A 14,192-nucleotide genomic window follows, 5' to 3' on the forward strand; every position below is an offset into this window, starting at 1 on the left:
AACTCTATTACCAGTGACGTCACATTGGTAGCTTGAAATAGACCACCGTGGGAATGTTTACAATCTAGAAATCAGCAAACACTACAAATCAGGGCATAAGCTTAATGTTTTATTAATAGTGTAGACTTTAAAAAGTGGTTTTAAAAAAGTTAATAAAATTAAATTTAAATTATAACACTGAAATAGTACAAAAATGGAGAAATAATTTTCTGAACCATTTAAAAACTATTAACAAATTGTGAGAGGTCACATCATTGATGAAACAAGTAAGGACTCTTTCATTTTCATCTTAGACAAAAATATCAGTGACTATGTAAGTTAGCACTACATTCTTCAACAACTGCACAACTATAGGCTGACTACAGATAAGGCTATACAAACAAGAATTTGGTAAAAATCAACCAAAGCATTCTGTAAGAATCAATTGGCTATATAGATTTTATAATACAGTATTGTATATGCTATTCTTTGTAAGTTGTATATATCTTTATGTCCAGAAAGATTTACCAGTACACCTTTGTTGGGGAGGACCACAGTCACTAGACCTTGAGGAGCACTCCATCCAACTGACAAATGAGAATACTCCAAAATACCTGGTACAAAGTGTTAAATACTCTAACAGAGGTATTGAAAGTAAAAGGAGTACACATTGCATGTGCCTGTGTGCTAAGGGGCTTCAGTTATGTCCAACTTTTTGTGACTCTATGGACTGTATCCTGCCAGGCTTCTCTGTTAGAAGTGGTTATTTTTTTCTGGTGGAGATGGGGGAAGGAAAATGCATATCCTGATTTGTGAAAGAATCCATCTCATAGTAATAAAAGCTTCTTTGCATTATAGTCTGTCCTAACATATTATTTTCAGCACTAAACTCTGTAATAATTTAGCTCTGAAAGACAGTTTGTAAGCTCTACAAGGTACTGACACATGCCTTGGGGCAAGCCATCTGAAATCAGAAACAGTCTTTTTTTAGGGTCATGAAAGTTATTTTATTTTATTTTTAGCCATATGCCCTGTAGGATCTTAGTTTCACAACCAGGGACTGAACCTGGGTCAGGCAGTGAAAGTACCAGTCCTAACCACTGGACAGCCAGGGTATTCCCATGAAGGAATATTTTAATCTCATATCTGACTTCAAAAATTCACGACTACCTGCCCTCTTGATAGCTAGCCTGTTTCAAGTCAAAAAACAAGTTTTCTATTTCACAGCATTTTGAAGAATATACACTCAAGGACCAAAATTCAGTCATAAGCACAATTTTCATGATTTCCTTTAAAAACTGAATCAAGATCAAAGTCCATATTGTTTATAGACAATTGTGCTTTGGGAATAATGTACTATGAGAATTAATATTTAACAGTCAACTCTCTAACTTTTAGTGTAGTTATGTTTCTGTATTCTGCTTGTACTCTGTCAACATTGAATCCAACAAACCTTTTCCAGAAAAATCTTTGGTTCAAAAAATAATCACAAAGCAAATTTTAAAAATTTCTTCCCCTTTAAGCATGAATTGTTACTGACTAAAAATAAAAATAAACAAGAAGTTGTCTAGGACTTCTCCCTCCTCAATAATAAAAGGCTCATGTGTGCTCCTTATATAGAAGGTGTCATCCAACTATAAAGTTTCGATTAGCATGCACATGTTATAGAACAGATAGACTATGCTTTCTTATTATATATCATCGATATTATAGTGTCTCAAAGTACCACATTAAAGGAATTTTGCCAATAGTTGATTCTGAGTTCTCACTAGATATAATACTTATTATTTTGCTGCTGGTTTAATAAACTTGGCACTGTATGGTTTTATATCTGCTTTTCCTCTGAGAAGTACAATACTGAATTAATACTTCCTTTGTTTTAGTGTCTTCTCCATCTTTAGAGAAAATAATACTGGAAGGCGTTATTTTGTGTTTGTGGGATGCTTTTGTTATTTCAACAGAGTAGTTTACAAAAAAAAAAAATGTCATTACGTTTTCTTTAAAAGAGAGTCAATGACCTTAAAATATCCTAGCCCAGGGAATTCCCTGACAGTCCAGTGGTTAGAACTCCACATTTCCACTGTAGGAGGAGGCACAGTTCACCCCTACTTGGGGAACTAAGATCCTGCATGCTGCACAGTGTGACGTGTGTGTGTGTGTGTGTGTGTGTGTGTGTGTGTGTGTGTGTGTGTGTAGTATGTGTAAATGGGCTCCTCTGGTGGCCCAGATGGTAAGGAATCTGCCTGCAATGTGGGAGACCTGGGTTCAAACCCTGGATTGGGAAGATCCCCTGGAGTAGGGCATAGCAACCCACTCCAGTATTCTTTCCTGGAGAATCCCCATGGACAGAGGAGCCTGGCGGGCTATAGTCCATGGAGTCACAAAGAGTCATCCCCAACTGAGTGACTAAGCACAGCACAGCACACACACACACATACATATATTGGCCATACTATGTATACATTTAAGTATAGATATAGATATATATGTCTGTGTGTGTATATATATATATACACACACACACGTATCTCAGCCCAAGTGCATTAAAATTACTTTTTAGTACTTCTCTCCACGGCCCCTGCCCATATATTTATAACCTTACTCTCTTTTCCATTCTTGACTGAAGGAAGGCAATTGGAGAGAGAAATTATCCTCTGAGAGGCAAATCAAATGATATAAGCACCTGAAAACAATTTATGTTGAATCTTTAAAAATGACAACAAAAAAAATTTATGAACTGTGAATTATTTAGTATGGCCAAAGAATAAGAAGAGAGGAGCTTTCTTGGTAGCTTTTATATGTGGCTTTTGTTGGAGGAACTGGATTCAGTTCTTTTCAGATTTTCTTAGGGGAAGAGCCCTTGAGTTTTTGACCATTCCTTCATTTCAGGACTCCTGAAGCCTCTGCTTCTGCCAGGAAATATCCCTTATCCTCACATATCATCTTTCAGACATTTCTTCCCAGCAGCTTTTTCTATTAAAGATAGTAAAAAAAGAAAGAAAGAAAGAAAGAAAAATGTAAGGAGATTCTATACAGTTATTCCTCTACTACTTCATTTGTGTTAATGATAAATCTCAGGATCACAGTTAAGCTTGACATTAAGATAAGATTTGGGGAGTAAATGTGGGGCTGGATGCCATTCTAAGCTTTGGCAAATCTGTTTCTTTCCTCAACGATCATCTTTTGAAACATATGACATTGAGATTCTATCACTTATTTCTGATTACTACTAATGCACGCTTTGTTTTCTTCATTCCTCTGGTTCTGCTCTTATCTTTTTTTTTTTTAATTGTTGAAGATCATATGAATAGGTATCAGAGGGAAATTCTGTAGTTTCTTTCTACCATCTTTACACAGGAGTCTTAATTTTTTGGCCACGTGCGGGGTGGCTCAGATGGTAAAGCGTCTGCCCGCAATGTGGGAGACCCAGCTTCGATCCCTGGGTCGGGAAGATACTCTGGAGAAGGAAATGGCAACCCACTTCAGTACTCTTGCCTAGAAAATTCCATGGATGGAGGAGCCTGGTGGGCTACAGTCCATGGGGTCACAAAGAGTCGGACACGACTGAGTGACTTCACTGGGCCACTGCAGTGAAAGCCTGGAATTCTAACCACTAGGCCACCAGGGAACTCCCCCCTACACAGGAGTCTCTTTTCTTAATTGTAATCATGCTTAATTGAAGGCTTATTAATTATATTTAAATGATAATGACACATAATAACAAAGTTTATAATCTTGAGGAACCTTTGTCTTTAGAGCCTAAAATCCTTTAATATATCCTCTAATAACTAGATCATATCATGTATTCTCTTCACCATTTAATTGTTCCTAGATTACTTAGTGAATATCTATTTACGCCAGATACTATTCTAGGTACTGAAGATGAAGCAGTTTTAAAAACAGAAAAAAAACAACCTGCCTTCATTGGACTTACTTTCTAGTGGGGAGAGACAGGCAATAAACACACAAGCAAACACATAGTATATATCAGGATCACTAAGGGCTGATTTGTAAAGGGTCAAATAGTAAATGTTTTAGGCTTTGGAGGCCATGTGTCTCTGTTAAAATTACTCATCTTTTTCATTGTGATGAAAAATCAGTCATAGGCAACATATTAAAAAAGTGGGCATAGCTGTGTTCCATGAAACTTTATACAAAAACAGGTGGGAGCTAAATTTAGCCTACTGGCCATGGTTTGCGCATTCCTGCTATATAGAATTTTGGTAAGTATTATGGAGAAATGTAGGGGAAGCCAGATGTACAGAAGTTCTAGGAAAGGTGAAAAGGGGCCTTACTCATGAGACATCTGAGCTTAGACTTTTTTAAAAGTGAGGGAATAAGGCAATAGACATATGGGGGAAGAGCTTCTCAGGCAGAGGGGAAAAGATTTACAAATGTCCTATGGCGGGAGCATGTTAGTCTGTTTTGTTGTTAAGTTCTTAAGTCATGTCCAACTCTTTGTGACTCCATGGACTACAGCATGCCATGGTCCTCTGTCTTCCATTATCTACCGGAGTTTGCTGAAATTCATGTTCACTGAGTTGGTGATGCCATCTAATTATCTCATCCTCTGCCAACCCCTTCTCCTACTGCCTTCAGTCTTTCCCAGCTTCAGAGTCTTTCCCAATGAGTTGGCTCTTTGCATCAGGGGGTCAAAGTATTATAGCTTCAGCTTTAGCAACAGTCCTTCCAATTGAATATTCAGGGTTGATTTCCTTTAGAACTGACTGCTTTGATCTCCCTGCAGTCCAAGGACTCTTGAAGAGTGTACCCCAGCACCACAACTCAACAAACAGTAAGTAGGCTGATGTGGTTAAGAATAAAAGCATCAAGAGTTAAGGTCAAAAGAGTGCCATTGATGGTATCATATTTTACAGGGCTCTTGAAGCCATTATACAAAATGATGAATTTTTACCCAGAGTAGGAAACCACTTTGCACAATAGCTTTGAGCAATGAAAAGACAGGATCTGACTTAACTTTGAAAACATTCTCTCTGGCTTTAGTACGAGAACAGACTGTAGTGAAACAAGAATGGAAGTTAGACTTTATAGGAAGTTGCTAAAAATTCCAAGCAAAACATGATCATACCAAGCTTAGAACTGCTGGTTGTGACTGAAATAGTAGAAAGTGGTCAGACTGTTTATACATGTTGAAGTTAGAGGTAAAGGATATGCTGATGGATTGCATGTGTGCTATAAAAGATTTCCAATGAATGATGACTCCACAGTAACTAGAGGCAAAAGTCCTCAGTACTTTTGTCTTCAGTAACTAGAAGGCAAAAGTCAGCATTTATGTACATAGAGAGACTTCAGAAGAGCTGCTTTGGGTGAGACAATTGCAGTTTGGTGTGGTATAAATCAGTAGGTTTGTTTAAGACTGTTAAGTTGAAGATATACTAACTGAATATCCAGGTGGAGATGTTAAGCACGGAGATAGCTATGTAAGTTTGGAGTACAGGGAAAGGTCCTGGCTGTACATACACATTTGAGAATTACATGCTTTTAGTATTTAAAATATGAAATGGTGACATCATCAAAGAGTGACTGCACACAGACTAAGGCCTGTGATACTGCAATACTTTGAAGTTGGAAATACAAGGGAAAACCACAAAAATAAATTAAGGAGCGGCCAGCAAAATGAGTATATATTTTCATCCCCTTAAGCGTATATTTTCAAGAGCAGAGTTTATTTTTCATCTTAAAAAAAACTAACTTTTCAATTTTTACTTTTATATATCCAGGTTTTGGAAATCTTAGTAGAAAATCATGAAGATTTTCTCCTTTTCTTATGTTTTGTTCTAGAAGTTTTATAGTTGAGGTTTCATTTACATTTAGGTCTATGATCCATTCTTAGATACTTTTTACATAGCATGCAAAGTATAGTGAAAATCCATTTCTGGCATATGGGTATCCAATTTTCTTAGCTCCGACTAAGGAAAGGACAACCCTTCCTCCATTAAGTTGACTTTGTATCTTTATAAAAAATCACTTGTCTTTCAGCTTTTATACATCTAGAAAAAACTTCACTTTCATGTTTGAAAGATTTTTGCAGGTAAAGCATTCTGGGTTAAAAGTATGTTCTTTACTTTGAAGATGACAGTCTATGGTCTTCTTTACATTGTTTCTGATGATATCTCTGCTTAAATTCTGATATTTGTTGCTCTGTAGTCATGTGTCTCTTTTCCTCAAACTGCTTTCAAGATTTTCTCTTTATCACTGGTTTTGAACAATTTCATGATGATCTACCTTGTCGTGTTTTAGATCTTTATTACTATCATTAGGTGCACTGCTCAGCATGTGGGATCTTAGTTCCTGGGCTTGGAACTGAACTCACACCCCCTGCAGTAGAAACACAAGAGTCTTAACTACTGGACTACCAGGGAGTCCCTAGATGTTTTTTATTGTTGAAATATAATTCACTTACAATAAATTGCATCTTTTTAAAGCATAAAATTCCATGTTTTTTAGTACACTCACACATTTGTGAAATCATCACTACTGTCTAATTCCAGATTTTCATCACCCTAAAAAGACATCTGATACCTATTAGCAGTCACTACCAATTCTCCTCTTCACTCAGTTCCTAGAAACCACTGATCCACTTGCTCTCTCTCTGGATTTGTTTATTCTGCACATTACATATATATGGAAGCATACAATATGTGGCCTTTTGTGATTGATTTATTTCACACAGCATAATGTTCTTTAATTTCCACCTATACTGTAGCATATATCAGTAGTTCATTGCATCTTATTGTTGAATAATATTTCACTGTATGGATATATCACATTTTACTTTTCTGTTTGTCCAATAATGGACATTTTCATTGTCTCCAGCTTTTGGCTAGTATGAATAATACTGCTATAAACATTCATATATAGTTTTTCGCATGAACATGTATTTTCAGTGCTCTTAGGCATCTACCTAGGAGTAAAACTGCCAAACTTAACTTACATTAACTTTTTGAGGAATTGCCAAACTACTGCTCAGAGTGGCTATAATGTATGTATTCCCACTAGTAACGTATGAGGTAACAATTTATCCACATCCTCACCATCATTTGCTGCTCTCTCTTTGATATTATAATCACCTCTAATAAGTGTAGAGTGTAAAGTGCTTTCTGTTTACATTTCACCATAATTAATGATGTTGAGTGTACAAGATGGCATTTCAACAAGCCTCCTACACTACCTCTATATCAGATGTTTAAAATTTGAACTAACAAATACCTGATAAACATTTGACATTATGGGTTTCTTAAAGATGTCATTTCTGTAAGATTTATCCCATTAAACTATTCTTGAATTTGTTTTAATGTGTAAATAATCTCAACAGTGTACTGTTGAGATAGATATTCTATAATTCCTTTAAAAGAATATATGAAAGAGCTGGAAAGACTCACATCTTACAAGCTTTGTATCAGTAGTCCTTCTCACGAGAATGTAAATAGTCTTTGCTTGGCATGTTAAACGAAAACTATTTGGAACTGAATATAAAACTGAAATAGATCTTGAAGGAAACCTATATCAGCTAGTTTATATGATCTATTTTGTAATTACAAATAAAGTTCAGTGACTTCCAAAATCTTTCAGCAAGTTAATGACATATCTGTAACTAAAAGTTAGATAAGCCGATCACTATATTAGTGTTTCTTCTCATGGACTTCATTGACAAATAAGCTCAAATAATAAGATGTAGGGAGGACTCAAGATGGTGGAGGAATAAGATGAGATGATCACCTTTCCCCAAAAAATACATCAAAAACTCATCTGCAAACGGAACAAGTCCTCCAGGATACCTTCTGCACACTGGCAGAGGACCCTAGACTTCCAAAACACCAAGCCAATCTCCTCAGAATGAGTCTGAGAGGTTCTTTGGGTATTCTTGGCTGTTAAGTGCTGTTTTACCATTAGTCTTGGGGTTTTGTCTTCTGTGCTATGTAGCCTGTGAAGTCTTGGTGCTACACTAAGAGGGTAGGCCTGAACCCGTGAGGTGGGAGACCTAAGTCCAGGACATTGGAACACCAGAGAACTCCCAATCCCATAGAACATTAATAGGTTAGAGCCCTCCTAAAGGCATCCATATCAACACCAACATCAAGCCTTATACAAAGGCCAGCAAGCTCCATTGCTGGATGGCTCACACCAAACCTTTAGCAAAACAGGAACACAACCCTGCCCCTTAGCAGAAAGGCTGCCCAAAGCCATAACAAGCCCACAGACACCCCCAAAACACACTACTGGATGTGGCACTGATCTTCGGAGAGACAAGATCCAGCTCTCTCCACCAGAACACAAGCATGAGAACCCTCAAACAGGAAATCTTCAGAAGGCACAGTTCCAAACCCACTCATGTGGGGCAGATACCACAATTAAGAGGAAATACAACCTTGCAGGTTGCAGACAGGAGAACCCAAACACAGTAAATTAAACAAAATGAAAACACAGGGAAACATACAGCAGCTGAAGGAATATGGTAAAACCCCAAAAGATGAAACAAATGAAGAGGAAACAAGCCATCTACCTGAAAAAGAATTCAGAGTAATGATAGTAAACGTGATCCAAAATATTGGAAATAAAATGGAGGCACAGATTAATAGACTGGAGACATGAATGGAGTGGATATAAGAAATGCTTAACAAGGAACTAGAAGAATTAAAGAACAGACAATCAGCAATGAACAACACAATAAATGAGATTAAAAACACATTACAGGAAACCATTAGCAGAATAACTGAAGCAGAAGAACAGATAAGTGAACTGAAAGATAGAATGCTGGAAATAACTGATTCAGATCAGAAAAAAGAATAAAAGGAAGTGAGGACAGTCTCAGAGACCTCTGGGACAATATTAAGAACACCAACATTTGAACTATAGGAGTCCCAGAAGAAGACAAAATAAAGGGTATGAGAAAACATTTGAGGAGATTATAGGTGAAAACTTTCCTAAAGTGAGAAAGGAAATAGCCACCCAAGTCTAGGAAGCCCAGAGAGTTCCACAGAGGATAAACTCAAGGAGAAACATGACAAGACACATATTAATCAAACTAACAAAAATAAACACAAAGAGCAAATGATAAAAACAGCAAGGAAAAAGCAACAAATAACACAAAAGGATAACCTTAAGGCTAACAGCTGATCTTTCAACAGACATTCTGCAGGCCAGAAGAAAATGGCAGGATATACTTATAATGAAAGGAAAAAACCCTACAACCAAGATAAATCTATCCAGCAAGGATCTCACTCAGATTCAAAAGAGAAATCAGAAGCTTTACAGAAAAGCAAAAATAAAGAGAATTCAACACCACCAAACCAGTTTTACAACAAAAACTAAAGGAACGTCTCAGAAAGGAAACACAATAGAAACAAAAGGCATACAAAAACAAACACAAGACAATAAAGTACATTGTGACAGGATCATATATATCAATAATTACTTTAAATGTTAATGGACTAAATGCTCCACCCAAAGACACAGATTGGCTAAATGGCTAATTGGCTAAAAAGAAAACCCTATATATGCTGTCTACAAGAGACCCACCTCAGACTTGGGGACATGTACAAAGTGAGGAGCTGGAAACAGATATTCCATGCAAATGGAAATCAAAAGAAAGTGGGAGTAGCAATACCCAAATCAGATAAAATAGACTTTAAAATAAAAACTATTACAAGAGACAATGAAGGACACTACATAATGACCAAGGGTTCAATCTAAGAGAAAGATATAACAATTATATATTCACCTTCTAAAAGCACCTCAATACATAAGGCAAATACTAACAACTATTAAAGGGAAAATTGACAATAATACAATGATAGTTGGGGATTTTAATACCCCACTCACACCAATGGACAGATCATCCACACAAAATTAATAAGGAAACACAAGGTTTAAATGATACAGTGTACCAGGTAAACCTCAGTGATACCTACAGAGCATTTCATTGAAGGAAAAAAAAAAATAGATTTCATTTTTTTCTCAATTGCACATGGAATATTCCCCAGGATAGACCTCATTTTGGGTCACAAATCAAACCTTGGTAAATTTTTAAAAACTGAAATAATTTCAAGTGCTTTTTCTGACAACAATGCCGAAAGATTTCTGGGGGGCTCCAAAATCACTGCAGATGGTGATTGCAGCCATGAAATTAAAAGACGCTTACTCCTTGGAAGGAAAGTTATGACCAACCTAGATAGCACATTTAAAAGCAGAGACATTACTTTGCCAACAGAGGTCCGTTTAGTCAAGCTATGGTTTTTCCAGTGGTCATGTATGGATGTGAGAGTTGGACTGTGAAGAAGGCTGAGTGCTGAAGAATTGATGCTTTTGAACCGTGGTGTTGGAGAAGACTCTTGAGAGTCCCTTGGACTGCAAGGAGATCCAACAAGTCCATCCTAAAGGAGATCAGTCCTGGGTGTTCATTACAAGAACTGATGCTAAAGCTGAAACTCCAATACTTTGGCCACCTCATGCGAAGAGTTGACTCACTGGAAAAGACCCTGATGCTGGGAGGGATTGGGGGCAGGAGGAGAAGGGGACGACAGAGGATGAGATGGATGGATGGCATCACTGACTGGATGGACATGAGTTTGAGTGAACTCTGGGAGTCAGTGATGGACAGGGAGGCCTGGCGTGCTGCGACTCATGGGGTCGCAAAGAGTCGGACACGACTGAGTGACTGAACTGAACTGAACAAGAAAAAAAAACTATAAAAAACAAACACATAGAGGCTAAACAACACACTTCTAAATAACCAACAGACCACTGAAGAAATCAAAAAGGAAATCAAAATATACATAGAAACAAATGACAATGAGAACATGACAATTCAAAACCTACTGAAAGTAGTGAAAGCTGTGCTAAGAGGGAAGTTTATAGTAATACAAGCCTACCTCAAGAAACAAGAGAAACAACAAATAAACAACCTAACTTTACACCAAAGCAACTAAAAAAAGAAGAACAAAAGAACTCCAAAGTTAGCAGAAGAAAATAAATAATAAAGATCAGAGCAGAAATAACTGAAAAAGAAATGAAGGCATAGACAGAGCAAGGATCAATAAAGCTAAAAGCTGGTTCTTTGAGAAGATAAACAAAATTGACAAACCATCAAGACTCATCAAGACTCATCAGACTCATCAAAAAAAATGAGGCAAGACTCAAATCAGTAAAATTAGAAATGAAAGAGGAAAATTTACAACAGACAACACAGAAATATGAAGGATCATAAAAGACTACTATAAGAAACTATATGCCAATAAAATGGACAAAATGGAAGAAATGGACAAATTCTTAGAAGAGTACAACCTTCCAAAACTGAACCAGGAAGAAATAGAAAATATTAAGAGACCAATCACAAGCATGGAAATCAAAAATGTAATAAAAAATCTTATAACAAACAAAACCCATGGCCAGATGGCTTCACAGGCGAATGCTACAAAAAGTTTAGAAAAGAGCTAACACCTTTTCGGCTCAAACTCTTCCTGAAAATTGCAGAGGAGGGAAAACTCCCAAACTCATTCTACAAGGCCTCATCACCCTGACACCAAAATCAGACAAAGAACTACAAAAAAGGAAAATCACAGGGCAATATCACTAATGAACATAGATGCAAAAATTCTCAGCAAAATTCTACAAACTGAATACAACACATTAAAGGGATCATACATCATGAACAACGGGGCTTTATCCGAGGATTTAAGGATTCTTCAATACATGTAAATCAATCAATGTGATACACTATATTAACAAATTGAAAGATAAAAACCATATGGTCATCTCAATAGATGCAGAGAAGGCTTTTCACAAAATTCAATACACATTTATGATTTTTAAAAAAACTCTCCATAAAGTAAGCAAAGAAGGATCATACCTCAACATAATAAAGGCCATATACAAAAAACCTATAGCAAACATTATTCTCAACAGTGAAAAAAATGAAAGCATTTACTCTAAAATCAGGAACAAATAAAGATGTCCACTCTCACCACTGTTATTCAAGGTAGTTTTGGAAGTTCTAGTGACAGCAGAGATGAAAAAAAAATAAAAGGAATGCAGATTGGAGAAAAAAACTCTCACTGTTTTCAGATGACATGATACTTACTCTACATAGAAAACCTAAGGATGCTACCAGAAAATTACTAGAGTTAATCAATGAATACAGTAAAGTCGTAGGATATAAAATTAGTACACAGAAACCCCTAACATTCCTATACACTAACAATGAAAAATCAGAAAGAAAAACTAAGGAAACAATCCCACTCACCACTGCAACAGAAAGAATAAAATGCCTAGGAATACATCTACCTAAAGAGACAAAAGAGCTGCATGCAGAAAACTGTAAAACACTGCTGAAAGAAATCATAGAGGACATAAACAGATGGAGAGATACACTGTGTTCCTGGATTGGAAGAATCAATAGTGTGAACACGACTATTCTACCTAAAGCAATCAATACATTCAATGTAATCTGTATCAAACCACCAATGATATTTTTCACAGAACTAAATAATTTCACAATTCATATGGAAACACCAAAGACCCTGAACAGCCAAAGCAATCTTGAGAAAGAAAAACAGAGCTGGAGGAATCAACCTTCCTGACTTCAGACTATACTACAAAGGTACCGTCATCAAGACAGTATGGAACTGGCACAAAAACAGAAATACAGACCAATGGAACATGATAGAAAAACCATAAATAAACCCACGCATCTAGGGGTACTTTATCTTTGACAAAGGAGACAAGAATATACAATGGAGAAAAGACAGCCTCTTCAATAAGTGGTGCTGGGAAAACTAGACAGCTACGTGCAAAAGAATGAAATTAGAACACTTCCCTACACCATATAGAAAAATAAACTCAAAATGGATTAAAGACCTAAATTTAAGACCAGAAACTCTAAACCTTTTAGAGAAAAACATAGGCAGAACACCCTTTAACATAAATCACAGTAAGATTCTCTCTGACCCACCTCTTAGAGTAATAGAAGTAAAAACAAAAATAAACAAATGGGACCTAATTAAATTTAAAAGCTTTTGCACAGTGAAGGAAACTATAAACAAGGAAAAGACAACCCTCAGAATGGGAGAAAATAATAGTAAATGCAACAACTGACAAAAGATTAATCTCCAAAATATATAAGCAACTCATGAAGCTCAATACCAGAAAAACAAACAACCCAATCAAAAAGTGGGTAGAAGACCTAAACAGACCTTTTTCAAAGAAGACATATAGATGGTTAATAAACACATGAAAATATGATCAACACTGCACATTATTACAGAAAAGCAAATCAAAACTATAATGAGGTATCACCACACACCAGGAGAATGACCATCATCAAAAATCTACAAACAATAATTGGTAGAGTGGGTATGGAGAAAAGGGAAGCCTCTTGCACTTTTTGTGGGAATGTAAACTGATACAGCTACTATGGAGAACAGTATGGAGATTCCTTAAAAAACTAGGAATAAAGCCACCATACAAGGGGATGACAGAGAATGAAATGGTTGGATGGCATCACTGATTCAATGGACATGAGTTTGAGCAAACTGTGGGATATTGTGAAGGACAAGGAAGCCTGGTGTGGTGCAGTCCACGGGGTCACAAAGAGTTGGATACAACTCAACGACTGAACAACATGACCCAACAATCCAACTATTGGGCATATGCCCTGAGGAAACCATAACTGAAAAAGACACGTACCCCCTGTGCTCATCACAGCACTATTTACAATAGCTAGCACCTGGAAGCAATCTAGATGTCCACCAACAGACAAATGGATAAGGAAGATGGGGTACATATATACAATGGAATATTACTCAGCTATAAAAAGGAACACATTTGAGTCAATTCTAAACAGGTGGATGAACCTTGAGCCTATTATATCGAAGGAAAAGTGAAAGTTGCTCAGCTGTGTCTGACTCTTGTGTCTGAATTCTCCAGACCAGGATACTGGAGTGGGTAGCCATTCCCTTCTCCAGGGATACTGAGTGAAGTTAAGTCAGAAAGAGAAAAGCAAGTATCACATATTAACACATATACATGGAATCTGGAAAGACAGTACTGATGAACCTATTTGTAAAGCACCAAAGGAGACAAAGACATAAAGAACAGACTTGTGAAGATGCAGAGAAACTGATACCATCAGACATTGCTGGTGATAAGGAAAAGTGGTGTAGCTGCTTTTGAACTGTTTGGCAATTCATCAACAA

The sequence above is a fragment of the Capra hircus genome, chromosome 2 (assembly GCF_001704415.2).
Source record: "Capra hircus breed San Clemente chromosome 2, ASM170441v1, whole genome shotgun sequence".
In the NCBI taxonomy this organism is placed as follows: domain Eukaryota; kingdom Metazoa; phylum Chordata; class Mammalia; order Artiodactyla; family Bovidae; genus Capra; species Capra hircus.